Below are 13,281 nucleotides of genomic sequence, written 5' to 3'. Positions count from 1 at the left end.
TTCAATGGCCAAGCCTCTAATATATAGGAAAGTGGAGGCTATGAAGATTTCCAAAATTCCTCATTAGTTCAATTTGGGAAAAATCTTTTGGGTGAATAATGTTTCCTCATATAAAAAAGGAATTTTCCACTTTTTAGATGCTTTTGTGCTTAGGAAAAAGCTTCCCCATGCTTTATGGCTCTTTCCCACTTTTGTATACTTTTATTTTTTAGGAAAAAGCTAAAGATGAGGATAAAGAGATTACATTCCACCATATGTTTCCGAAAGTGACCAAGAATGTCAAATTCAAATTCTAGTTTGCTTATGTTTTAGTTTTTTTTTAAATATATATTTAGTTTTAGTATTTTTTTTTTTCTAGAAAAATATATTTAGCTTTTGGTATATTTTTCTATAAGAAAAATTATATTTTGTTTTTATAAAATGGATTTTAAGCATTCCATTCATGCTAAATTTGTGATTTTATGATAGAGTTTAAATTATATATAGTAAAGTAACTTAATGTCATGTGTCGTGTTGCTGAGATGGGTGTTATACATCTCTTTCTTGCTAAGTTATAGAATGTGCTTGGGTTTTCTTAATGCAATAAAACTAATTATGTTCTTCATGATATCTTGAAATGTTCATCTTGAACCAGGCTAATAAAACAATAAAGTTAAAATAGGTTTTCCTTTGTCCTTTATAGATCTTTGTCCCCATTAATCTTGGTCTTAATAGATTAATTGTCTTGTCGTGGCCTTGAGTGGTCACTTCCATTAGTTGCATGCTTTGTAGTTTTCAGTTAGTGACATTTTTTAGGCTTGATAATATGTTATTTAATTTATCAAAATGTGTTATTGTCCATATTATTGTTAAATATTAATATTAAATATGCTGATTTTTAAGCATGTTTTAGCAAAACTTTCCCAAAATGTTTATAGATTGTATTTTATAATGCAATGATTCTTTGCCTGATGAAATTGTTTTGGATATTTTTTTTAATGATTCATTGATTGATGAAATTGTTATGGATATTTTTTTTAGTATATTAAATTGTATGTGATAAAGTCAAAAATCACCTCTTTTTTAGATTTTCATTGATCAATTTCCCTTAAGGCCATCAAGTTCACCATTTGGTCCCAGGTTAAAGAAATATAGGAGTCATGAAGTGGAATTGTCCAAGCACTTAAATCTTGAGACATGTTTCTTTTTAGTCACTTTATACTTTCTTTCTATGTAAATTTTTGATGAAAATAGTCTTGGAACATGAGGGGCGTCAATAGTAAGCGAAAACAAACTCCTAAAAGAAAAATGGTATGCAAAGCACCCATAAATAATGTTGATATAAGAAGCAAAAATATTAAGTGAGGTTCAACCTCATATAATTAGAAAATGGGGGAAGAATTTCCAAGTAGTAGTGATTGATGCTTAGAGATACTTGGGTGGAATGGTTATTATTTGAAATGATTAAGACATCAAGGTTACCAATATGTTTACCTCTTTTCACATTATGACAATACAATTTTAGTTAATTGACATTGAGGACTACTACCATGTATCCAATGTCTATGACTCCAATATCGCAAATGGAAAACCTCTATTTCTCAATTCTATTTCTAGCAAAAGTAATTTATACTCCCCATCTCCATGGATTGTTGGGAGTGACTTCAATATTATAAGTGTCTCGAGGAAAAGAAAGAATGAATCGAAATGTTTAACAAGATATTTTGTAAGCTATACCATTAAAGCCACAAAGTATTCTCCATTAAAGTTGTCAAGAAATGAGTCTCCAACCCACACATGTGGATCAATGAGATGTAATACATGTGTGTGTGGTTACGAACTCAATACACCTCTATAATAACTCCACAAACTTATGTATTTCACTCTGTCACATAAATTGACAGTAGTGTGACATAAGTAAACCAAGAGTAGACATGAAAGCCTTAGGAAACAAACATCCCTTAGATCCTCAATTAGGTGCTTAAATGATGAAGTGAAAATGCAAGGAGAAAAGAAGAATTCATGATTTAACCATCACATACATGTGATCAAGTGTGACTAGGAGTGTATATATTCATATATTTTCCAAAGAGGGAGTGAATACATGAGTTACCATTTATTGGCCCTTATTTTTCTTTCTTTTTCATTTTCTTATATATAGGACTTAGGGAATAAGGTTTTCATAAGTTTGGCACAACTCATAGATATAAGATTTACATGAATTTTCACTTCAACCTTAGAGTTTAGACTTAGATTAATCAATATAGTGTATGTTTAATGATTTTGTCTTTCACTTTTTTATTGTATTTCATCACAAATACAAAAGGAGAAATATTTTTCCACAAACCTATGAATGCTTAGTCATAAAGTCGTCATGTGATGAAAACAAATTAATGATGTTATTCTCTACGAAAATGATGGGTATTCTTGAGAAAATCTTATGCTTGTGGATGTTTCCTCCCTGGTTGAGAGGAAGTGAGGGTAGACACCATGTTATCCATGTGTCATGTACTATGGCTAGGATTAACAATCGTAAGCCTAGTAAAGGCACTAGTAGGGATAATGGTGGATTGGATAAACATCTGGGACCAATATTCTTTGAGAATTTGGACATTGACTAGGACTAATCGCCATAAGTCAAGTACATTAATCCAAGATAAGAATAGTCATGAGGATTGACATTTTCTGGTGTCAAATATTATGATAGTGGATTAGGAAATGATCATGTGAGGACATACCTGGTAAACATCTTGGTGGGGTAAGTGCCTTGAAAGGCAGTGGTGTCCAAATTTATGCCTCCCAACATTGTGCTCTGATCTAATGGAGAGATAAACTTGTTAATCAAGGCCTTACTATTTTGAAAATTTTGGCTATGATGATGTAAATCATCATTGATGCTTATCAATCTAGATCCCTTCTTATATGAATATTTCAACTTGAGAGTACTTTTTTGTCTCATTATGAGTACTGTAGAGCCTCTGATTTGCACCTAATTATCTATCATTACCTACAGCTTTTTCTCACTTATCCCTCTCTTTTGCCCTATTTTCCTCATAAACCTATCCAGATCATTACATTTGATGTCTTTAAGCATGATTGGTTAACTTTGCTAATGTTTGACTGTTTGTCTAGATTTTTGACATATGCACAGAGATTCCGCAGCTGTCTGGCAATTCCGCAGCCATTCAGCAATTCCGCAGCTATCTAGTCATTCCACAACCTTTTCATTGATCTCTATGTTCCACGTGTCATTTTGAAAAACGAATCACATGGGCACGTGGGAATAAAGGTGTTAAAGGTTCCTATGCTATTGGTTTGGTCAGCAATGCCACGCACACCTCCGGTCAACGTGGATCAAACTTCGGTCAACAAAGCCAGCTCAAACGGTGCTGCGTGAGCTGAAAGGTCACGTCACTCCAGATGGCGATTCCTCCATGCTACGCAGGTTATGGGAGATAGGATCCAACCTTGGATTCAACCTCCATGACGACCGTACCCTCCAGATAAAACACGGACCTGTTTACGTGTTACTGTACCTTTAATTAGCATGACTGTTAGTTAATTTCTCGTTTCATGTTTTACGCAGTAGGCAGTTGTTCATACGCCTATAAATCCAGCGTCTGCGTACGCTTAAGGATTAGTTTGTAGTTGCTGTGTTTATGTAATTGCTGCAATTTTAGTGTATACAAAAACTCTGTTTTAAAGTTGTTGTTTCAGCACTTTTTACTATAATTTCTGCATATGAGTTAATAGAAGACTATGCTGTTTTGACTTCAAGTAGCTGATCTTTCCTTGGGTTTTGTGGATGGAGGGCCCCCATTCATAACAGCCTTTGTACAATAAATTTACCTTTATGTTCTTGCCATTTCCTTCTTTCGAATTCAGCAATTTTCCTTTTTTTTTAAAACATGTACAGTTTTGAATTACTTTCACTGTCATTTCATTTCCAGCATTTACTTTAACTGACCAGGATTGTTTTCTGTAGGTGTTAGCCCAGGATTGTGTGTTTTTGTTGTATTTGCTTTATCTCTAATGGTATTTTCAGTTGTCATATTCATAGTTGCTGCCTTTACTCTGTTTTTCTAGCTTGATTTCTAGTTTAGTTTCTCAAGTTGTATGCTAACATATTGATGGTCTCCTTATCATAAGTTGTTCATCTTTAAGAGATCAGAATACTAATAAAGTACAACTTGCTTTGAGTAGTTTTTTTTTACTTATATCACTAACTCTTTCTTCACTTGTTACACATTACAATGTATGTTGGAAGCAGAATATTGGAGAAAGGCACAGTGGTGTTATAATTTGTCATCTTAGAGCTTGACTACTTTTTAGACTTATATCTAACTACTTCTTAATCGTGTTTCACATAGTACTATATGTTGGAAACAGAGTGTTACGAAGAGATGAACATTATAATTGGTCTTTAAAGTGGTTTTTTTGACCTTTTTATTGCAGCAGCATGAGTAGTGACTAGTGCCATTAGAAAGTGGTTTTTAATGCTTTGCTTTCTGTTTCATTTCAAGTTATTTCTTTCAAGCTCTTTCTTTGCAAGTTTAGAAGGTAGTTAGAAACCACCAGTAACACACACTCACTCATTTAGAAATCACCTTACACACACTATCACTCATCTGTTTATAAAACCTCCATTCCATCTTAGGAAGATAAATTGACCACAAACAACACCCCCAAACGACAAAAAGATCTAAGAGGTTGCTTAAGTACATATAGTACACCTTCACTTCATCATCTTACGAGCCCCGGGTTGACAATTTATGATAGCAATTTAGACAACACTAAATTGACTAAACAAGTACCTCGCTAGTTTAGAGGGAGGGTCATCATCTTCATTATTGCCATCATCACCACCATCAATGTGATCATTATTGTCATCATTTCATTATCATCATAATCACCATTCATGTCTTCTTCATGATCATCATCATCATCATGATTTTGTATATTGTCGTCAATTGTTCATAATTATAGGTATCATAAGAAATATCACCAACCTTAGGACACATGATATATGAAAGAAAAATAACCACTTTATTTTTTAGAAATGATTGATGATCATCAACATCACTACCATTATCATCGTCATTATAATTGTCGTCATCCCCATCATCACAACTAATATAAGTTTTATCATAATTTTTGTCATCTTCATCATGAAAATCATAATCATCATTCATGCCATTATTGTTCTTGATTATGACCAAGATGAAAATAATGATAATGATGATCAGATGATGATGACTTGGAAGATGACGCCAAAGATAATTATTATGATTTTTACCATGATAACATTTAAAAATTGGGAGGAATGGCCAAGGTCATTAGCATCATCATCATTGTCATTGTAACTCCCATTGTCTTTATCATCATTGTCATTATCATAACAATCGCAATTCATGTCATCGTCATCATCTTCATTATCATCATCGTTATAATTATTGACATTGTCATCAATTGTTCATAATTTTCAATGTCATAAGAAATATAATCAATGCAAAAGATATGATGTGTGTTGGAAAATGGATGCAAAAGTAAACAAAAAAATGGGGGTAAAAATAGACGTAAATTTGGATGAAGAGTGGACACAACATAAGTAGATGCAGAACAAGACAGAAAAATTGAACAAAAGTGGATGAAAAAGTAGATGCAATAGTTCATACAAACTTGAACACAAAATAGGACTCAAACATGGATGAAAAAGTGGAAGAAAACATGGGCACAATAGTAGGCATAAAACTTAGCATGAATTATGGTGAAACAAATGTGGATACTCCAATGAATGTAAAAAAAAAGGGACACAAACTTGAATGCAAAAAGGAGGAAAACTTGGATGAAAAAAGGGATGTAAACATGGGCCAAACATGGGTGCAATAGTGAACACAAAATTAGTTGCAAAACTAGACAAATCAAAAGTGGATGTAAAAGTAAATTCGAAATGGGATGCAAAAAACATAAACAATATTTGATGCAAACTTGGACACAAAATAGGATGCAAATATGGATGCAATAGTGGAAGAAAATGTGGGTTGCAATGATAGGCATAAGATATGGCACAAATAATAGCACAAAAAAAGTGGATGTAATAATAGACACAAAAAAATATGCAAACTTAGATGCAAGACAAGATGCTATAAGGGATGTAAAAGTGGATGCAAACACGGGTGCAACATGAGAAACAAAATTGGATGCAAAATATGGATGAAATGGAAGTACATGCAAAAGAAGATACAAAATGAGATGAAAAACCCAACACAAAAGTGGATGCAAAAATAGATGAAATATTTTATGCAAAAGAGGATGTGAAGATGGATGCAAAATTGGAAGCAAACGTGGGTACGACAGTATGTGCAAAACATGGAGCAAATTTTGTCACAACAAAAGTAGATGTAATGATAGATGCAAAAAAAGAAGCAAATGAAGATGAAAAATAGGATGCAAAAAGGGATGTAAAAGTGGGTGTAAACATGGGTGCAACAATGGATGTAAAATAGCTTTTGCAACTTATTTGAAAGAGCAATTTTGTCCCAACAATTAGACTTGTAGCATAAAGAACATGGTTAATACAAATGATTCGACCAAAAACTAGTTACTACCAAAATTCAACCAAAAAAAATATTACTGCATAAAAATAGAATTAAAAACAAAAAAAATAAAAACAAAAATTTCCCAAATTAAAAATAAATAAATGATAAACTTTTTTCTACCAAAATTTAGTGATTTTTTTAGTGCTAATACTAACATCACCATTACAACAAGATATTCTTTTAGTGCTAATACTGCCATTACAACAAGATATAAGAGGGATATAATGCAAAAAGTTTAATAATAATATGTATGTAGAAGATGGTCTTCAGACTGGTGAATTCATGATAATCAATGGGACTACAGTCAAAATAATTGGATGTTATTTACTTTTTTACATAGATTGTCAAAATAATTGCATAAATCGATTTTTTTTAACCAAAATTTAACAAAAACTTTGCTAGTGCTAACATTAGAACCACCATTACAACAAGATATCTTTCTAGTGTTGACAACACCATTATAGTAAGATACCTCAAGAGAGACAAAAAATTTAAAAAGTATGATAGTAATATGTATCCAGAAGATGGTAGTGAAACTAGTAATTGTTCATTCTCATTATCATAATCATTGTCATCATCATCACCATCATCCTTGTCATCGGTATTGCCATCATTACATTATCATCATAATCACCATTCATGCCATCATCATCAGCTCCATCATCATCATCATTATGGACATTGTTTGCAATTGTTTATAATTATAGACGTTGTAAGAAATATCATCAACCCAAAAAATGTGATCAGTGCTAGAAAAGGGTTGTTTAGGACACACTGATATACGTAAGAGAAATAACAACTCTATTTTTGAGAGATGATCGATGATCATCATCATCACCACCATTATCATTGTCATTGTCATTTTTATCATCCCCATCATCATCATTAATGTAATTTCTATCAACATTGTTGTAATCATCATCATCATTCATGCCATTATTGTTTTTGATGGTGACCTAGATGAAAATGATGATGATGACACCAAAGATAATGCTTATGATTATGACAATGACAACATCTAAAATTGGGAATATTCGCCAAGGTCATTAGCGTCGTCATCATCATAATCATTGCCATCATCATCATTAATGTCATTGTAACCACTATCATCTTTATCATCATAATCACAATTCATGTCATCGCCATCATCTTCATTTTCATCATTGTCAATATTATTGACATTGTCATCAATTGTTCATAATTGTCAATGCCATAAGGAATATCATCAATGCAGAAAATATGATGAGTGTTGGAAAAGGGATGCAAAAGCGAACATAGAAATGGGGGCAGCAATAGAAGTAAAATTGGATGAAAAGTGGATACAACATAAGTAGATGCACAACAACATGAAAAACCTAACACAAAAGTGGATGCAAAAGTAGATGCAGTTGTCAATGCAAACTTGGATGCAAACATGAAGGCAAAAGTGGAAGCAAACATGGGTCCAATGGTAGGTGTAAAACTTGGCACAAACTGTGGTGAAACAAATGTGGATGCAACAACGGACACAAAAGTAGATGCAAAAATGGATGAAACAAAAGTGGATACAATAGGGGATGCAAAAACATACACAATATGTGATGCAAACTTGAACACAAAAGAGGATGCAAATGTGTATGCAAACGTGGAATCAAATGTGGTTGCAATGGTAGGCGCAAGATATGGTGCAACAAAAGTGGATGTAACAATAGACAAAAAATATGCAAAATAAGATGCAAAAATGGATGTAAAAGTGGAAGCAAACATTGATGCAACAGGCAAAACAAAATTAGATGAAAAAAATGGATACAATGGAAGTAGATGCAAAAGTAGATACAAAACGAGATGCAAAACCCAATGCATAAACCTGACACAAAAGTGGATGCAAAAATAGATGCAATATTTGATGCAAAAGAGGATGTGAACATGGATGCAAAATTGGAAGCAAACGTGGATACAATAGTGAGTGCAAAACATGGTGCAAATTATGGCATAACAAAAGTGGATGTAATGATAGATGAAAAAAAAGAATCAAAGTATGATGCAAATGAAGATGTAAAAAGGGATGCAAAAAGTGAAATTTAAAATGGGTGTAACAGTGAATGAAAAATTGTATGCAAAAGTGGATGCAATAGAAGTCGATGCAAAAGTAGATGCAAAACGAGACACAAAACCCGATGCAAATCCTGGTCCAAAATTGGATACAAAAAGGGATGCAAAAATAGATGTAGTAGTTGATGAAAACCTAGATGCAAATGAGGATGCAAACGTGGATGCAAAATTATAATCAAAAGTGGGTGCAAAAGGAGGTGCCAAACTAGGCGCCAATTATGGCACAAAAATATTAGATGCAATAGTGGGTACAATAATAGATGCAAAAGAGGATGTAAATATGGATGCCAAACAAGATGGAAAAGTGGATGCAACAAAAGTAGATGCAAAATTATATGCAAAACTAGACACAAAACTCGATGTAAAACGTGGTGCAAAAGTGATGCACAAACGGATGAAAAAATGGATGCAAAAAATGATTTAAAAAAGGATGCAAAAGTCGATGCAAAAGTTGATGCAAGTGTAGGTGCAAAAAGTGGATGCAAATGACGATGCAAAAGTATGTCAAACAAAAATAGATGCCAAAATTGATGCAAAACCTGGAACAAAACCTGGTGTAAAGGATGACACAAAACTTGGCATAAAATTTGGTGCAAAACCTATTGCAATACCTGGTGCTAAACTTGGTGTAAGATTTGGTGCAAAACTTGATGCAAGTTTTGTGTCAAGTTTTGCACCATATTTGATAAATGGATGCAAATAGCACCAAAAATGGGCTCTAGATGCAAAAAAAGAAGTAAAAAGGGATGCTAATCGCTGGTTTTGTTGTAGTGCAAGTAGGGATGTGGTGTTTCATGAGAATGCAAATGAAGGTGATAAAATAAATAATACTAGTGTATGGCATGATATTGATGATTATGTCAAAATAGATACAAGTGTTGAACAAGAACAGGAACAAGCACAGGAACAGGTACAAGTTCAAGAGCAAATAGCATCAAGCAATCATGACACTCCAAAGAGAGGAGAAGAGACCCTGCAAAGCCGAAAGAAAGATGAAAGTAGTAAAACTCCAAGAAGGTCATCACGTCAAAGTCAGGTACTTTTTAAGGTATAAAGATTATGCATTAATGTCTCATGTTATGAATGTTGTAGAACCTTCAAGCTATGAGGAAGCTAAAGAATATGAAGAATGGAGAAATGCAATGAATGAAGAATGTAACTCTATAATGAAGAATGACACATGGGAATTAACAGAATTGCCTAAAAACAAAGTTCCCATAGGATGCAAATGGCTTTATAATTCTAAATTTAATGCTGATGGAAGTATTGATAAAAATAAAGCTAGATTGGTTGCAAAAGGATATTCACAAAAGGAGGGAATTGATTATGAAGATACTTTCGCACCTGTAGGTAAGCTAAACACAATTAGAATCATGATTGCATTAGCTACAAAATATAATTAGAAAATGCATCAGTTAGATGTCAAATCTACATTTTTGAATGGTGAGTTGAAAGAAGAAGTTTATTTAGTTCAGCCTGAAGGCTTTGTAAAACAGGGATAGGAGCATCTGGTTTGCAGGTTAAAGAAAGATTTTATATGGCTTGAAACAAGCACCAAGATCATGGTATGTGAAAATTGATTATTTCCTTTATGAGAAGCAAAAATGATCATAACATATACATTAAGGAAGATGAAGGCAAGAATGTTACTTTAATATCAGTATATGTTGATGATCTTATCATAACAGGAAATGCATGCAAGTTGATTGAAGAAATTAAAAATCAGTTGTTACATGTATTTGAGATGAAGGATCTTGGTGAATTGCATTATTGTTTAGGTCTTGAAGTTTGGAGGGAATCTGGTAAGACACTAATGACACAAAGCAAATATACAAAGGAAATTTTTAAAAGATTCAATATGATTGAATGCAAGGCAACATCTACTCCTTTAGAACAGAATGTCAAATTGTGCAGTGATGATGGAACCAAAGAGGTGAATGGAACTATGTACCGTTAACTGGTGGGAAGTCTGAACTATCTCACCACTACCAGGCCAGATATAGCATATTCTGTCAGCATACTTAGTCAGTTCATGGCTAAGCTTTGTGAAAGCCATTGGAAGGCAACAAAGAAAGTTCTTCGATATCTGAAAGGAACACATAATTTTGGCATTATGTATACTGATGAATTTGATGTTGAATTGGCAGGTTATTCTGATTCTAACTAGGCTGGAAATCTAAATGATAGGAAATCTACTACTGGATACGTGTTCAATATTGGTTCAAGACCAATATCATGGAGCAGTAAAAAATAACCAATTGTTTCATTGTCATCCACTGAAGCTGAATATAAAGCATTATGCAGTGCTACCTGTGAAGCAATATGGCTTAGGAGGATACATGAAAATGTTGGAGAAACACATCAAGCACCTACAGTAATCAGATGTGACAATCGAAGCACCATCAAATTGACAAACAATCCTATATATCATGCAAGGACAAAACACATTGACACACAACATCCTTTTGTAAGAGAAAAATTGCAATCAAAAGAAATTGACTTATCATATTATAATACAAATGAAAATGTGGTTGACATATTCACCAAGCCTCTTGGAAAGGCTAAATTTGAAATGTGTAGAAATAAGTTGTACATTGTAGAAAATCCAAATTATATTGTAAGCCTAGGTGACACTTAGACCAGCACGCATATCAAATGTTTGTTATATATTTGGAATTAAGGGAGAGTGTTGGAAGGAACTAGAACTAATTCCAACTACCACCTTTATTACACATCCAGAATTCAACAAGAGGTTTAAATGCAGTTTCTAGAGATCTTTGACAAATGAACAAGCTTCATGAAGAAGCCACTGCCAAAATTAATCTCCAGAACTTTCTTCATCCTGTATAAATACATGTTTAATCGATGAATGGAAACAAGTTGTGAGTTCTGTGTTTATGTGTCTCTACTCTCTGATAATTAATGTCTTTCAAAAAACAAAACACATTCTCCACGTCGAAATAAACACATTAATCATAGGAAAAAAAAAACCTTAAAAGCAGCGCATCCCCAATGAACCCCGATAGCCCCGCTAATATATTGATTTCACCAAAACTGAATTCAAAACATTGACTAAACTAAAAAATATATTCTATATACAACCTGAATCCATCAGGCCAATTATGGAATCTCGTGTAATATTGTAAGGTCTCGGCAAGCCGGATTCAGATTGCAGGAAGTCCCAGCTATGCGTCGTGTGCAGCGTGAGCAACGGATCAGGGAAAACTGATACGACCCCAGTTTTTTCTGATCGAACCAGTCCGAACCATCAAGTACAATATAATCACATTCAAACATATAATCTAACTAGTGGGAGGAATTGGCCGGAAAGTTATGGAAATTCCAGTTATATTTAGAGAAAATCTGGCAATGTTTTTTTGTAAATCCAAGTTATAGTTGTTAAACTTTAAAAATTTAGGTGTTCTAGACATTTTTATGGTGCTTAATCTATTTCCACCATCAAAGACACGATTCAAACACTGTCTCTGCAAATTTTTTTGCCCAAATTCCAGCCACTTTTGACTATCCGAGCAATTCCTCCACCACCCAATATCCAATCCATTAACGGTACAAAACCAGGACCTAATTTAATGGTATACCAGAAATAGCAGATGCTTGCTTTTTGGAAATAACTGCAGAGAAGCCTGCGAAAGCATGTCTATAGCCATAGACGAGCGATGACTCTGCATTCTTGCGACTGCAAGCCATCGGAAGATAATGTTAGAACTGAAAAATTGTAAAAATACAGTACTGTTGAATCACATTGGTGCCATGACTAAAACCGCGCCTTACCTTCCTATCACAGAGGACAGCAGCGACACATAGCTACTAATTATGGAAGCCTTTCCATCGTCACGGGAGCCGCCCATGTAAACAAATCAGAACTTGTCACGGAGATGCTGCAAATTCGAGTTTGTCCAGAAAATACAGAACTTGTGAAATTACTACCTGCTTATCTTCACCATTGACCCTGCAGCTCAGGAGTGTTACAAGTAACGTGATAACCAGCAATAAATTGTTGGTAGTCATTGTTCAGATTGTAATACAAGTCCCTCTGTAATTGAATTGGCGGAACAATTCTTTAAATCAATACAAGTTCCACGTATTCAGGGGGAAGTTACGCAGTCAAAATTTTAAATTAAATTGGTGATGGGGTTGAAATGAACGGGGTTTCAATGCATTTATTTCAGAGTCTAGCTCGCATAATTGGATTTGGATAGTTTTGTGTTGTAAAGTTGGAAAGGTTGTAAGCCCATGGTAATAAGGAAATTTAATATTAGTAAATAATTTTAATTTATAATAAAGAATAAAATAAAACGAGTTTAATATAATGGTCATAAGTTTTGTTTTGTGTTTTTATTACATTAATAAAACTTAAAAAAAATTATAATTTTTTATTATTTAAATTTATAAATAATTTTATAAATTTGAAATCTAAATTTGTAATTATTACTAAATCTAAATTGGTGATTTTAGCCCAAAAAAAAAATCTATCATAAACATCTAAATTTGTAATTATTACTAAATTTTGGATAAAAATTAATTTAAAAATATATAAAATAATTAAGCTATATTAATAAAAATCATAATAAAAATTTATTTTATATTTCAT

General features: G+C 33.2%; 1 pseudogene; it reads right to left on the bottom strand.

Annotated features, from left to right (window-relative positions):
• LOC149167196 (CO(2)-response secreted protease-like) overlaps nucleotides 1-12,538 on the bottom strand; it is a 28,033-nt pseudogene extending 15,495 nt beyond the window's left edge.
• Between the last annotated feature and the right edge of the window lie 743 nt (nucleotides 12,539-13,281).

This window comes from Pinus tabuliformis, chromosome 5_1 (assembly GCF_031772625.1).
Source record: "Pinus tabuliformis cultivar Carrire ecotype Pingquan chromosome 5_1, CPIR1, whole genome shotgun sequence".
NCBI classification, from domain to species: Eukaryota; Viridiplantae; Streptophyta; class Pinopsida; order Pinales; family Pinaceae; genus Pinus; species Pinus tabuliformis.
The sequence above is the reverse complement of the archived record's forward strand: the minus strand, read 5'-3'. Positions and strand labels throughout refer to the sequence as shown.